Source organism: Nannospalax galili, unplaced genomic scaffold (genome assembly GCF_000622305.1).
Source record: "Nannospalax galili isolate Female #2095 unplaced genomic scaffold, S.galili_v1.0 scaffold414, whole genome shotgun sequence".
Lineage (NCBI taxonomy): Eukaryota > Metazoa > Chordata > Mammalia > Rodentia > Spalacidae > Nannospalax > Nannospalax galili.
The window spans coordinates 287,189-302,487 of NW_008334506.1; the positions used below are offsets into that span (position 1 = coordinate 287,189).

The 15,299-nt window shown below is 39.6% G+C and overlaps 1 protein-coding gene across 2 annotated transcripts in view; it reads left to right on the plus strand.

The window, feature by feature from the left end:
- Shroom2 (shroom family member 2) overlaps positions 1–15,299 on the plus strand; it is a 154,838-nt gene that overhangs the window by 108,948 nt on the left and 30,591 nt on the right. The window contains exon 1 of one of the 2 annotated variants that reach the window (XM_008829362.2): positions 13,226–13,247. The exons of the other annotated variant lie outside the window; for it this stretch is intronic. The gene's annotated coding sequence lies outside the window, so the exon portion shown is untranslated. Of the gene's footprint in view, positions 1–13,225; positions 13,248–15,299 lie in introns of those variants that run through there. 2 annotated transcript variants of the gene reach the window in all.

Genomic DNA, 15,299 nt, shown 5'->3' on the forward strand with positions numbered 1-15,299 from the left:
AATCTAGGGATGTAACAGTCTTGGGGTTTTCTCTAAGATCTATGAGTATTTGGTTATGTTTACAGTATCACACTTGAGTTTCCTCCCATTGAGTGGACTTTTAGTCAAATTAGGTAGATAGCTGTTGATTGCTCCTCCCCTCCAAGATAAAAGTGCCACTACTGCACCAGTGATGTACGCTGTAATTGATGTAGTTTTTTTGGTCTTGAAGATGGTGGTGGACCATCAACTGTTGATGTTTTTGCTTGGCACCTTCATAGCATTTTCCAAAGCTGTGAGAGCTAGCCTTCAGGAGAAGTGGTTGCAGGTCAGTCGCAGCTCTATTGCTCCAAATCCTGTATCTGAAGTATGTTCTGTCTTCAGCAAAAGGGTCTTACATTCAAGTTCTGGGAGGCCAGCATGGGCTCTGGCAGTAGACTGAGTAATTTGGGGAGTCTCTTGGGCCACTGTGGCCAACAAATCAAATGAAGGTTTCTCCTGTCTGGCACTGTTTCTTATGTAACCTTCAGCTATACACACGGACTTATGCAGAGATAATATATGTGTAATTTGTCAGTAGGTTGTTGGACTAATATGATTCCCTCTGTTTTTTTTTTAATCTAGGCATCATTTATCTCTCCTCTCTCTCACTGTCTAACACTTCCACCATGGTTTCCCCATTTAAAGTGTCCCCATCTTCCCCATTTCTCCCTTGATAATACCAGTCTCCCTCTCTTGAGCTCCTCCTTTCCCTTTATCCCCAAGGTTCCTTGTAACTCTTGCCCTCCAATTAAACAACCTCATTTTTATCCATCTCTCCCTTCGTAACACCTGTCTCCTACTGTTCTTCTCTCTCGGATTCTTTCTTTGCCTTTACCTCCCTGTTCCTTTACATTATTCTGATTCCTGCAGTTATGTCTGGATACGTACTCATACGTACTCATTTATAAGGATTTGGTGCTAGGATCCACATGAGGGAGAACATACGTCATTTGTTTTTCTGAGTCTGTGTTACTTCACTTAGTATAACAGTTTCTAGTTCCATCCATTTACCTGCAGATTTCATGATTTCATCTTTCTTTACTGCTGAGTAAAACTCCGTTATATAAATGAACCACATTTCATTATCCATTCATCAGTTGAGGGACACTTAGGTTGGTTCTATCTCTTAGCTATTGTGAAAAGAGGAGCAACAAACATGGTTGTACAAGTGTCTCTACAATAGAATGAGCCCTTTGGGTAAATGCCAAGGAGTGGTATAACTAGGTCAAATGGTAGGTTAATTTTTAGATTTTTAGGTGTTCTCTACACTGCTTTCCATAGGGGTTGCACAAGTTTGCAATCCCACCAGCAGTGAATGAGTGTTCCCCTTTCTCCACATCCTCTCCAGCATTTGGTATCATTTGTTATCTTTATCTTAGCCAGTCTGGTTGCGGGGGGATAAGAATGATGTTCAACACTTTTTAAGATGTTTCTTAGTTATCTATATTTCTTCCTTTGAGACGTCTCTGTTTAGATCCTTAGCCCATCTTTTAATGGGCCACTTGCTTTCTTGATTCTTTGTTTTTTGAGTTCTTCATGTATTCTGGATATTAAACCTCTGCCAGGTGTGTCCCTGGTGAAGATTTTCTTCCACTCTGTGGGTTTTCACTTTACTTCCTTGGTTTTTCTTTTGCTGTACAGAAGCTTTTTAGTTTATTGAGGTCCCACTTGTTAATTCTTGATCTTAATTCCTGAGCCAATAGTGTCTGATGTTTTCTTCTAACAGTTTCAGAGTTTCAGGTTTCACATTGAGATCTTTGATTCCTTTGGAGGTGACTTTTGTGCAGGGTGAAAGATAAGGTCTAGTTTCATTATTCTAGAGGTTGAGGTGCAGTTTTGCCAGAACTGTTTGTTGAAGATGCTGTCTTTCTACCAGTGAGTGTTCTTGGACCTTTTGTCAAATATCAGGCGGCTGAGATTGCATGTACTCATGTTTGGGTCTTCAATTATGCTCCCTTGATCTATGCATCTATTTTTGTGCCAGTATCATGCTGTTTTTATGACTATAGCTCTGTACTACAGTTTGAAGTCTGCTATAGTAATCCCCTCAGCATTGCTCTTTGTGCTCAGGGTTAAATTGGCTATCCTTGGATTTTTGTGCTTCCATATGAATTTTAGGGTTTTTTTTTTTTTTTTCTAATTCTGTGAAGAATGTCATGGGGCTTTTGATTGGCATTGCATTGAATCTGTAAATGGCTTTTCTAGGATGGTCATTTTTACAATATCAATTCTTCCAAACCATGGGCGTGGGAGGTCCTTCCATCTTCTAGTATCTTCCTCAATCTCTCTTTAAAGATTTAAAATTTTCATAGTAGAGATGTTTAATGTGAATGGGAGGGTTACTATGTATTCTTTCTCTGTTTGTTATTGGTATATAGAAAGGCTACGGATTTTGTAGATTACTTTTATACCTTGCCACTTTAGTGAAAGTGTTAATCATTTCTAGGAGTTTTCTCATGGAATTTTTGGCATTTCTTCAATATATCATCTGTAAAAAGGCATGATTTGGCCTCTTTTCCAATTAGTTCTCCTTTAATTTCCTGCTCTTGTCTTATTACTCTAGCAATATTTTCAAGCGCTATGTTAAAAAGGGGTGGATATAGTGGACAGCAGTGTCTGGTTCCCGATTTTAACGGGAATGCTTTCAATTTTTCTCCATTTAGAATGATGTTGGCTGTGGGTTTGTTGTATATAGCTTTAATTATGTTGAGATATGTTCCCTCCAGTCCAATTCCCTCTAGGACTTTTGATATAAATGCATGTTGAATTTTGTCAAAGGCCTTCTCTGCATCTATTGAGATGACCACGTGGTTCTTGTCTTTGAGCCCATTTATGTGATTTATGACATTTATTGACTTATGTATATTGAACTATCCCTGCATCTCTGGAATAAAGCTGACTTGATCATGGTGGATCATCTTTTTAATGTATGTCTGTATGCAGTTTGCAAGTGCTTTGTTGAGAATTTTTACATCCATGTTCATTAAGGATATGGGTCTACAGTTTTCTTTTTTGGTTGTATCTTTACCTGGTTTTGGTATTAGAGTGATGCTGGCTTCATAGAAGGAATTTGGAAGTTCTCCCTCTGTTGCTGTTTTTTAATAAATTAAGTAGTGCTGGATATAGATCTTTTTAAATGTCTGATAGAATTCTACTGTGTATCCATGTGGGCCTGGGATTTTTTTAGTTGGGAGGTTTTGTGTTACTGTTTCAATTTTCTTATGTGTTATGGGTGTGTTTAAGGTGTTGATCTCTCCTTGGTTTAGCTTTAGCGATTTCCATGATTTTAGATACATATCCATTTATTTTAGGTTTTCAAATTTAATAGCAAATAGGTTTATAAAGTATTCCCTTATAATGTTCTGGATCTTTTTGTTCTCTGTTGTGTTGTTTCCCCTTTCATCTCTGATTTTGTTGATTTGGAGTTGATCTTTCTTTCTTTTGGTTAACCGGGCTAAGGGTCTCTCTATCTTGTTTATCTTTTCAAAGAACCAGGTTTTAGATTCGTTGATTCTTTGTATTGTTTTCTTTATTTCTGCTTCATTAATTTCTGTTCTGATTCCTTCTTGTCCACTGGGTTTGGTTTCATTTGTTGTTGCCTTCCAAGTGTCTTGAGTTGCAATATTAAGTCATTTATTTGTGTGCTTTGTGATTTTTTTTTTTAATGTAGGCACTTAGCATTAGAAACTTCCCTCTTAGGACTGCTTTTAAAGTGTCTCAGACATTGTGTTTGTTGTATTGTCCTTTTCATTTAGTTCCAGGAATACTTTTATTTCTTTCTTAATTTCTCCTTTGACCCATTCATCATTAAGGAGAGTGTTGTTTACTTTCCGTGAACTCATATCATTACTAGGGTTTCTTCAGGGGCTGATTTTAAGCTTTATTGCTTTATGGTCTGATACAATGCATATAATTATTTCAATTTTTTTGTATTTGTTGAGGCTTGTTTTATGCCCAGTATGTGGTCAGTTTTGAAGAAAGTTCCATGGGGGTGCTGAATAGAAAGTACATTCTTTGGTGCATGGGTATAGTATTTGGTAGATATCTCTTAAGTCCATTTGATGTATGCTTTTGTTTAATTCAGATGTCTCTCTGTTTATTCTTTGTCCCATTGACCTGTCTAATGGAGACAGTGGGGTTTTGAAGTCCCCTAGTATTAGTGAGTTGGGATTAATATTTGTGTTAAAGTCCTGTAATATTGTTTTTATGAAGTTGGGTGCACTAGAGTTTGGTGCATATATGTTCATGATTGTTATATCTTCTTGGTCGATTGTTCCTTTGAGCAGAATGACGTGGCTCTCTTCATCTCTTCTGATTAGTTTTAGTTTGAAGTCTATTTTGACAGATATTAGAATTGCAACTCCTGCTTTTTTCTGAGTACCATTTACTTGGAATATTTTTTTTCCCATCTTTCAACTTAAGGTAGTACCTTTCCTTGAAGGTGAGCTGGGTTTCTTCCAGACAACAAAAAGGTGGATTTTGTTTCCTAATCCATTCAGTTAGCCTGTGTCTTTTGAATGGGGATTTCAGTCCATTGATATTTAAAGTTATTATTGAAAGATGTGTATTTATTCCTGTCATTTGATTTCTGTTTGCATTCTTAGTCTGTGTGTTTCCACAGTTATCCCTCATTCAGTTTCTTTCTGTTGCCCCTTGGGTATAGTCATTCCTTTCTTCAGCTCTTTGTATTGCTTCAAGAATTCTCTGAGGAGCTGGTTTTGTGGACATGAATTCTTTCAGCCTATTTATGTCGTGGAAGATTTTTCTTTCCCCTTCAACTATAATAGACGTTTTGGCTGGGTAAAGTATTCTGGGTTGGCATCTTGGTCATTTAGAACTGGAAATACTTTGGTCCAGGCTCTTCTGGCTTTCATTGTTTGCATTGAAAAGTCAGCTGTAATCCTGATGGGCTTTCCTTTATATGTGACCTGTTGTTTTTCTTTTGCAGCTTTCAGTATTCTCTCTTTGTTTTGTATGTGTAGTGTTTTTACTATGATGTGCTGTGGAGACTTTCTTTTTCTGTTCCTGTCTATTTGGTGCTTTATATACTTCCTGTATTTGTATGGGGTGTCTTTCTTTAATTTTGGGAAATTTTCTTCTACGATCCTGTTGAAGATCTGGTCCATACTGTTATCCTGAGATTCTTCTCCTTCCTCCATGCCTATGATGTGTAAATTTGGTCTTTTCATGGTGTCACACATTTCCTGCATATTCCATTCATCTGTCTTATTAATTTTCTTCATAATCTTTGCTTGAGCAGTCCAATTTGTCAACTTTATCCTCCAGTCTTGATATTCTGTTTTCCATTTCATTCACTCTATTGTTGAGGTTTTCCGCTGTCGTTTCTAATTGGCTTGATGAGTGTTTCACTTCCTTCTTCATTTTAGCCTGAGTATTCATCAGTATTTCTAACTCTTTTCTGAATTCATTCAGAAGTTTATTCCTATCTTCTTTCAGTTCTTTTTAATTCTTTGTGTGTTTTTTAAATTCATTGAATTCTTTTATCATGTTTATAATTGTTCTTTTGAATTCTGTGTCCTGGGTTATCTCTAGGGGATTCTCATTGTACTCCTCTATACTTGGTGGGCACATATTATTTATGTTTCTCATATTACTTTTTCATTGTAACTTTGGCAAGTGGATTTCTTTTGTTGTTTCTGATTCTTGTGTGAGATTCAAGCCTTCTTTTTTGAGTTTGTCTATTTCTGTTTGCATACTTGATGTGCCTTTGGTGTTTTCTTTTTGGGTATGAAAATATTATTGGTCTAGGCTTCATGTTCTCTCTTTAGATTTTATATTGGAGGGGGCTGATGGCTTTAGTCTTGCTGCTCATTAGTTCCCACAGAGGCCCAAGTTGGATGATGATCAGATGCTCTCAGCTTTCTCCTAAAGTTCAGGTCCCTCTAGTCAGCAAGCACAGTAAAATTTGGGAGACTTGCTAGGTGGAGTTAGGATTCAAGTGATCTCAGGCAGTCAGGGAAGGAGGCTGGTCTCAGAAATCCCAGGCAAGTTGGGATTGGGGACAGCCTGGGTAGAAGGCTGGTCTCAGGTATGCAAGAGCAAGTTGGGTGTGGACACAGGCTGTGAAAGCTCTAGGAAACCTGACTGAAGAACTGAGTTGGTCTGGGTGCAAAGGATCAGGATGCAGTGGTTGGGTCTCGGCCAAGAGGGTATTCCAGAGGTCTGGGGTGCTAAGAGTAGAAGTGGGCCTGTGTCCAGGGTTAGAAGCAGAACAGAATGTGGGGGCTGGGAGATTGAATCAGGTTGTGGGATTCAAGGCACAGTGGGTGGGGTCAAACTTTCCAGGGAAGGAGGCTGGTCTCAGGAATACCAGGCAGGTTGTGGGTGGGGACAGCTAGGATAGAAGACTGGTCTTAGATGTGCAAAGGCAAGTTGGGGGTGGGGGCAGGCTGTGAAGGCTCTAGGAAACTAGACTGAAGAATTGAGCTGGTTAGTCTGTGTGCAAATGATCAGGACTCAGTGGGTGGGTCTGGGCCAAGAGGGTAGTCCAGGAGTCTGGGATACTAAGAGCATACTGGGATACTAACCCTAACTCTGTGCCCAAAGTTAGAAGGAGAACAGAATTGTAGGGTTTTTTAAATTGTATATGTATACGAAAATTCATGAGAAAGGAAAGCAAAGGATGGGTAGTGATGCATGGATAGTTAACCACACAGTAGCCTGGGAACTGTATGTTTATCAGCTTTTCTCAAATATACTCCATGGGTGGTTTTGTTTTATTGTTTTTTTGAGATAGGGAGATGCTATGTTGCCCACCTTGCTTGGAACTCATTGTGTAGTCCAGGATAGCTGTGAACTCATAATCTTTCAGCCTTAGCTTCCCAAGTAGTAGAATTGCAGGTATATATCACCCTGTCCAGTAGGAAATGAGCCTGTTTTGTAGCTGGGCCACAAAGTGACAGTATAGCACCTGAAGCCACAAACATCAAAGCCTTTTCTGAGTAGAGGCATGTTACCCTCCATTTGAGCTGACATTGGCTTAGTAGTTGGTGTGCATACATATTTTCCAGATTATTTAGTGGTTCACCACCTAAAAGCTATAAAATTATGAAAAATAAATATGTTCTCTATTTAGAGATATTTAATAATAAAATAAGAAGAAAGGCACATAATGTATGCTTCTGTGTCCATAAATGGTTCATAATAAGCAAATCCACAAAAAGTATATTAGTGACTTGCTGGGAATAAGGAGAGAGGGGAAGATAGATTGTTAGCACAGCTGAAAAAGTTTTTTTAGAATGATGGAAGTTTTCTGTAATTAGATAACAGTGATGGTTTCACAACTCACTGAATAATACTAAGCATGAATGCACTGTACCCTTCAAGGAGTAAGTTTCATGGCATGTGAATTTTATCTCCATTTTTAAGACATCTCAGCACTGAGAATCTACGAGTGAATGTTTTTTTGATAAGTAAGTTTAATCTGTAGTATGACAAACTGTATAAAATCAGATGGTAAATTGTGTGTATTTGTTGCCTGTTTGTTTTTGTCTTTTCTTATTGGTGGTGCTTGAGATCTACCCAGGCTCTTATCCCTGGTAAGTACTGTACCCACGAGCAGCATTCCCCACCTGTTTCTTTTTATTTGTGGAGTTTTTCAAGAGTATAAGTGTTTTATGTTAGGAGGAGATTTGGAGCTTTGTGTGATGGCACATACCTAAAATCCTAGCCCTTGAGAGTTGGAGATAGGAAGATGGGGACTTCAAAGTCAGCCTGGGCTGCAGAATGAGACCTCTATCAAAAACAAGTGCAGATTTGTTTGCAGTTTACCACAATGATTTAAAAGACTTAATAATATTCATATTGCACAGTCTGTGAAAAGATTTGAGCATCTTATAAGTCCTAATCATTATGCCTCACTCTAAGAAGCATGGGTATATGGAAACCCAAATTATAAACGTGGATATTATAAAAGTTCCTTTTCTTTGGTTGTAATTCATGGTGGATCACTTTTAGGAATGCATTCCCCTTCCCCCCTTTTAAAATATAGTCCACTGATTCTGATTTGTGCTGCCCATATACTCATGGGTGTGCAGCTATCCACTGCACAAAGCTTGGAGGAGGCGCATTGGGTAGATCGGAGAGGAGTTAGGATGTGTATGATTGGAGTATGTTTTATGCATGCATGAAATTCTCAAAAAATTATATTTTTAAAAAACATAGTTTAAAATGGTAACAGTTAGGTCTACAAGGTGGCTTAGTGGGTAAAGGCACTCGCTGCCAAGCCTGACAACCTGAGTTTGATTCTCAGGACCTACATGGTAGAAGGAGAGAACCAACTCCCTCATTTTCTTCTGAACTCCACATGTGCATTGTGGTATGTGTGTGACAACACCCATCCCCATCCCCACCCCAACAAACATTAAATGTTAGTATAATTAAAAAGAATGGGGGTGGAAAATACAATACAGTAAAATAAAATGATAACAATTTTTCTTCCTAACCCAGAAAGTGGTACTGTGTGTGGTGAAAAAATTTACTTGAGTCTAGAATTCCTTTAAATTTCCCGTCAGACTTTTAATTGAAATTAACACTAAAGAAGGAGATTGTACAGTGATGCTATTTTGATAACATTAATTTTGTTTGTCTATCTCACCCATCAAACCTATCTTTCCACATACCACTTACAGCTATGTGAACTGATGCTGTCATGTCTGTCTAATGCTAACAATTAAAATTGCTTCGGAACTGGTATAAAAGGATACATTTCTAAAGCACAGACCACACCCAAGTCTTGGTCCCATAGAAGAGACCTGCGTAGCCTTGAAGACTGGTTAGGGCATAGCAAAGTTAAGCCACCCTGAAGCAGATTGGAAAGGAAGGACATGATCAAACACACATACAAATAAATCTAGCCCCCACAATGAGGGCCTGTCACATTATGATTTTGATCTAAAATGTTTCCCCAGAGTCCCTGTGCTAAAGGCTTGATGGCAAGCTGATGACTTTTGGAAAGTGATGAGATCACAAGAGTGCTGACCTAATCAACCAGTGGATTAGGGGGTTCATAATGGAATAGACTATTGGGAGGTGGTAGAACCTTTTGGAGCCTGGATGTTATTAGAGGAAGTAGGTCACTGTGGTGTGCCCTTGAAGAGGCTGTCTTGTCCTAAGTACCCCCATCCCTGAATCCTTTGAGGTAAACAGCTTTGCTCCACCACACACTTCAGCCACTGTGATATTTTGCCTCACCTCAGGCTTAAAGGAATAGAATCAGCCCACTTTGAACTGAATCTCTGAAACCATGGGCCAAAATAAATCTTTCATCCTTTAAATTGTTTTTTCTCAGGTATTCTGTTGCAACAATGGGAAAGCTGACTAACACGATCCACCCTCAAGAAGGTGGAGCAAAACTCTAGGCATTCAGCAATGGTAATGGCTGCTGTTTAGAAGAATGAAGTATGAAGAGTGTGGGTGGGGGAAGGAGAAAATAAGAGTGGAGAAAGCTCACATTCACCAGCTGTTCCATGTGACCAGATTGAAGACACAGAGGATAAAGCTGGCAGTATGTGCCCTTTGTATAATGGTTACAAATGGTACTTCATTTCTGTGGTCTTTTTTAAAAAAAATATGTTCTTTATTATTTTTATTTTGTGTGTATGAATGTATTGCCTGCACATGTGTGAGTACACCTGTGTCATGCAATGCCCGCAGAGGTCAGAAGAGGGCTCCAGATCCCCTGGAACTTGAGTTATAGACTTAGCCACCACGTGGGTGCTAGGAATCGAACCCAGGTCCTCTGCAAGAGCAGGCAGTGCTCTTAACCGCTGAGCCATCTCTCTAGCCCCTGTGGTCTTTACTCCAAAATTCATAGTCAATCTAATTATAAAAAGAAAAGAAATCAAATGAGCATCATGTTATACCTAAAAAGATTTCCCCTAAAGTGTCAAGAACACCAAAACCAAGGGAAGTCTGAGAATTGTCTGTCTAAGTCTACTAAGGCTTCTAGAATTAAAAAAATAAATAAATAAACCTTAGATTAGATGGCTTGTAACCATTCTGGAGGCTACAGAGTCCAAAGTTAAGGCACTAGCAGATTTGGTATCTTATGAGGGCTCATTTTCTAGCCCATGGGTGGACATGTTTTCCCTGTGTATGCACATGGTGGAGGAAGCTTTCTGAGGGCTTCTTTATTTTTGTTATTCTTAATTTTTGAAAATTTATTTATATTTTATGTGTTTTGCCTGCATGTATGAGTGCCACATGTGTGCAATGCCTAAAAGGGCCAGAAGAGGGCATCAGATTTCCTGGAACTGGGGTTATAGACAGTTGTTAGTTAGCATGTGGGTGCTGGGAACCAAATCTGGGTCCTCTGCTAGAGCAGCCAGTACTCTTAACTGCTGAGCCATCTCTCCAGTCCCTGGAGTCTCTTTTATAAACACACTAATTAGCAAAGAACACTTTTCTCAAACTGTTCACCTCCCAGATGTCCTACCTTCTCATTCTTAAGAGGCGTTGGTTGGTTGGTTGGTTAGTTGATTGGTTAGTTGGTTGGTCGTTTTTTGAGAAAGGGTTTGACTGTAGCCCAGGTTGTCTGTGAACTCACAATCTTCCTGCATTACCCTTCTGAAGAGAGAGACAAACATTTCAGTTTTATAACACTGCCACAGTGAAAAGTGTCTCTGTGGATGCCTCAGAGGATGTAATGACTAAATATAATGTGATGCTGGATAGGATCCTAGACCAGGAAAGGAACAATACATGATATCTGAATGATGTATGGCCTTTAGTAAATATTAATGTACCAATATTGGGTCATTAAATGGGATGAGCTATATTAGTCAGCTTTCCATCACTATAACAAATGATCAACTTATAAAAGAAAAGGTTTGCTTTGGCTTATGACTTTAGAGGTTTCAGTTCATGATTGGTTAGCCCATTACTTTTAGGCCCATACAAAGGCAGAGCATCATAGCAGGAGCACATTGTGGAGGAAACTAGTCACCTCATGTTAGCCAAAAGGCAGAGCGACAGGAAGGAAGGATGGAATGAATGATGTTCCACAGTTCCATTCAAGAGCACACTCCTGATGACTTATCTTCCTCCCTCTAGGCCCTACCTCCTAAAGATTCTACCACTTCCTAGTACTGTTATCCTAGGGACTAAAGTTTTAAAACATAGGGCCTTGGCGATGGAACGGTAAATGGTTCAGCAGTTAAGAACACTGGTTGTTCTTGCAGAGGATCCAGATTCCTTTCCCAGTACCCACATGACAGCTAACAATCATCCATAACTACAGTTGCTGGGGATACAACACCCTCTTCTGATCTCCATGCACATTTCATTACATGGGTATACTTATATATGCAAAATACTCATACACAAAAGAATAAAAATAAATTTGTAAAATAAAATTAAATAAATAAAACATAGGGCCTTGGGAGACATTTATGGTCCAAATCATAGTAAAGTATACTATATGAATCTCAGGCATAATAATAGACAATAGTAATATATTATATGAAAATCTCTCCTTTTGTTTAAATTTTCTGTAATTAAGAAAATTATTTGAAAATGAATGCTTTGGGTTAGCTTGTACTCAGTTGTCAGAATACTTGTTTAGCACGTGCAAACTCCTTGAAGAAGGAGGGAGGGAAGTGACATCATCCTATACTTGGTAAAATAGTATTGGACATGGAAAATACTGGATAGAGTGTGGGCTTTTCAGTAAAAAATACAGGTTCCAATACTCATTCTCCTTGTACCAGGCCTCCCAGACTGGTTGAGCTCTCATCCTTATGTGACAGGAAATCCATAATTCCATTCTTTCACATTTAAGTGCTTAGTGGAATCAAAGTTAGTATAGCAGATTTACCTGCACACCCATGTTTGTTGCAGCACTACACAATGAAATTATCCAGGGTGTCCTGTCAACAAAGAAGTAAAGAAGAGAAAGTGTGTGTGTGTGTGTGTGTGTGTGTGTGTGTGTGTGTGTGCTTACATGGAGTTTTATTTGGCCATAAAGAAAAATGAAGTCATATGTTTGTAGGGAAATAGGTGAACATTGTGTTAAGAACACTAAAATAGGTCAGACAAACATCGAATGGTTTCTGTCGTGTGGACTGTAGAGTAACAACACACATAGGCATTGTCTCTCTGTCTCTGTCTCTGTCTCTCTCTCTCTCTCACACACACACATACGAGCATATGACATGCAAGTAGAAGAGGAAGGGTGAGAAGAGGCAGGAGAAGGTAATGAGGAGTGCAGATAAGCAAAGTACATGGTAACATGGATGAAAATGTCAGAATGAAACCCATAATTGTATAAAAATGAATGTGTGAGAATAGAGAGTAAATGTTTCATGGATATAATCAATAAGTTACCACTATACTGCATTAGAGACTACAAAGTAGCATGTGTTATTTCATGCAGTGAATGGGAGATTGAAATAATTACTGTGCTTTATGGAAACAAACTGGAGAAAGAATGTCAGTCCTGGGTGGCTAAGTCCAAGACTCAGGCTGGGGGCTGTCTAGGTGGGAAGGAGCTGTGAAGGAGGTGCTTTCTGTGCAGGACCTTGGCACTGAGGTTGAGGGGCTGTGCTAGGAGAGGAGGTGGGGCACAGGGTCTTTAAATGCAAGTCTTTGTGATGTGATGAATTGGGTGAGTCTGTTCAGCCTGGCTGCTTTGTCTTCTTGCCCTTGCACACAGGAAAAGTCCTGGAACACTTGGTTTGTTGGTTGATGGATCACATTCCTAATGAGTGTGTAATCAGCATAAGAATATCCATAAACATAAAGTAGGCTTTCGTGGGTCTTTAACTCCATTGTGGTTGTCGAGTTGGACCATGTATTGCACATGTGATAGCATTGCTGAGAATTCTTAAATAGAATGCATAAATGATATCCATACAGTAAGCTTTTCTACAGTTTCCATTTTTAAAAAAATATAAAAAGGGACCCCCTCATGCGTTATGGGGGTTTGTAAATGAGAAGCCTCTTAAGGCTTACGCATGGAAGTGTTGGGAACATTGCCCAAGGCCAGATATTGCTGGGTCCTGGAGTTCACAGAGCCTGCGTGAACTTGTGCATCATAAGGCAGCAGGCTCTGACACTCCAGCTGTTGCCAGCATGCCTTTCTGACTCCACGATGCTGTAGGCAGCAGAATGCTGCGGTGGCAGAGGCGGGCTGTGAGTCTCTTAAGCACTTAGCTGTCTTTACAGACTGGGTGAGCCACAATTCACAGCAGCAGGCAGAGAAGCAGGTAAGAGACTCCAGTGCTCCTTCTCAGGGCATCTTATCCCAGAGAAGACCTGTTTAAAATCGCTTGTGCTATTTGTGAGGGGGCTGTACTTCCCAATGCCTCTTTTGTTCTGCTGTCTTGAAGGGCAGGTTGTTTGTCAGCTCACAATGGCGTGAGTCTGATTTGGCAAGATCTACAAACAGTGTTTATTGTTCTGTCTAAAGATGAAAAATCATGCAAATCACGGTTCAGATTCCAGCTGGAGCTCTGCAATCATGCACATGTGTGGGTGGGTGGCGGGGGCATTTGTCCATGATGCATGTGTGCCTGAGGATGCATGCAGTTTTTGCAGCCTTGGTTTTTATAGCTAGCTGAAAGGATTTTGGAACTAAAAGCTATACTACTGTCGTCCCTACTGGTGGGACCGGTAGTCCTTACTGTGTGGAACAGTTGCTTCATGTGAGTTCTGCACATGGGTGACCCAAGTGGGGAATTGTGCAAGGATGCCAGAATCCCATGAAGATCTGTCTTAATTGCCTTTTCTTTTTCAATAACCATAAGATGCAGGCATTCTCATTCCTGAGGCACTGAGCGTGGACACTGAAAGGAAATGGTGAGTCAGCCATATCCAAATGGGGAAAAAAGTGGTAAAATCAGGTGTGCATGCTTGGTCATGTGAATGATCCATGGTTACATTTACACAGCTTGCTAATTGCAGTGAAAAAAATCTACAAGGAGAAAATGGAATCTCCATGACTTTTAACATTTTTGGTTCTTGCAGTTTGTTATTTGTCTTGATTACGATCGTGGTTCCTTTAAATGTGTTAATCATACATGTGCTTGCATTTTCTATTTTGTCTTTCATATTGCGATTAAAAATACAGGTATTATTTTGGGCCATATTGCTGAATGATCAGTTCCTTTTGCTGCAGGCAAGGAAGCTTTTGTGTTTGCAGAGGGAATGGCGTTTTCATAGGGAAATTGCTGCATAGCTCTCTCTGCACACACATGCACACACTATCTGAGTCTGCATCCACTGACTCATGGGAGTAGGTGTCATCTTGAATTGCACGTTTAGGCTTTGATTGTGTCAATACATAGGCAAAAAAGGGAAAAACAGATTGGGGAAAGAGTTTCAGAAATCTGGTAGCATTTATAACTAAACAGCTTGCAGCCTACTGTTGTGAGAATCATAAAATGAATGAATAGAAAATAATATTTTAACATGTCACATAAAAATACTGAAGATTTGGTATAGGTTTGATGAATGATTGGCATATTTTCCATGTAAGGTAGATGCAAGTATTTTTGATGATTTTTGTCACAGAAAAGTATTGCATTTGTGGTAGAAAAGGAGGCACGTCTATACTTTGTCATATATAGTGGGAAATGAACATTCTCTCTCTCTCTCTCTCTCTCTCTCTCTCTCTCTCTCTCTCTCCCCACACACACACATACACACACACTTTGCAGGGAAAGTCTCATTCATTCGAGTATATACAAAGGCAATTTTTTGCAAAGTTCTAGAAGTAATCACATTTATGTGTCAACCAGATCAGTTGTAGTGACTTCTGCTATCCCGCTACTGTGTGCTATGGCCCTAGTAAATGCCTGCTAACTGCTGAATGCTTTGCACAGATTGACCACTCCCACAAAGTCTGTCTTGGGATGTTAGCCTTTGGGAAGGTAATAGTTTGCGTGATCTTTTGGAATACATTTGTATGGCTCTTCACTACTACTTTAAATCTGTATGTATGTGAGGATCATGTTTGGGGGAGCCATAGACAGAAGCTGGCATTTTGTGCCCACTCAGAACCACCTCCATATTTCCCTTCCCTTTGACACTTGGGGTTTCTAGCTGACTTTTGCTAGAGTACGTTAGCAGTCAGATCATTGGTATGGGAGGGAACAACCCTAGGTACCTGAAGAAATCCAGGAGTTGATTATTCACTTTTTTAAAACAAAATCTTGGAAGGGCTTGGGGATATAGCTCCAGTGCTACAGTACTTACTTAATACGTGGGAGACCCCGAGTTCAATCTACAATGCTTAAGGGGGGGGGGAAGAAAGTAAA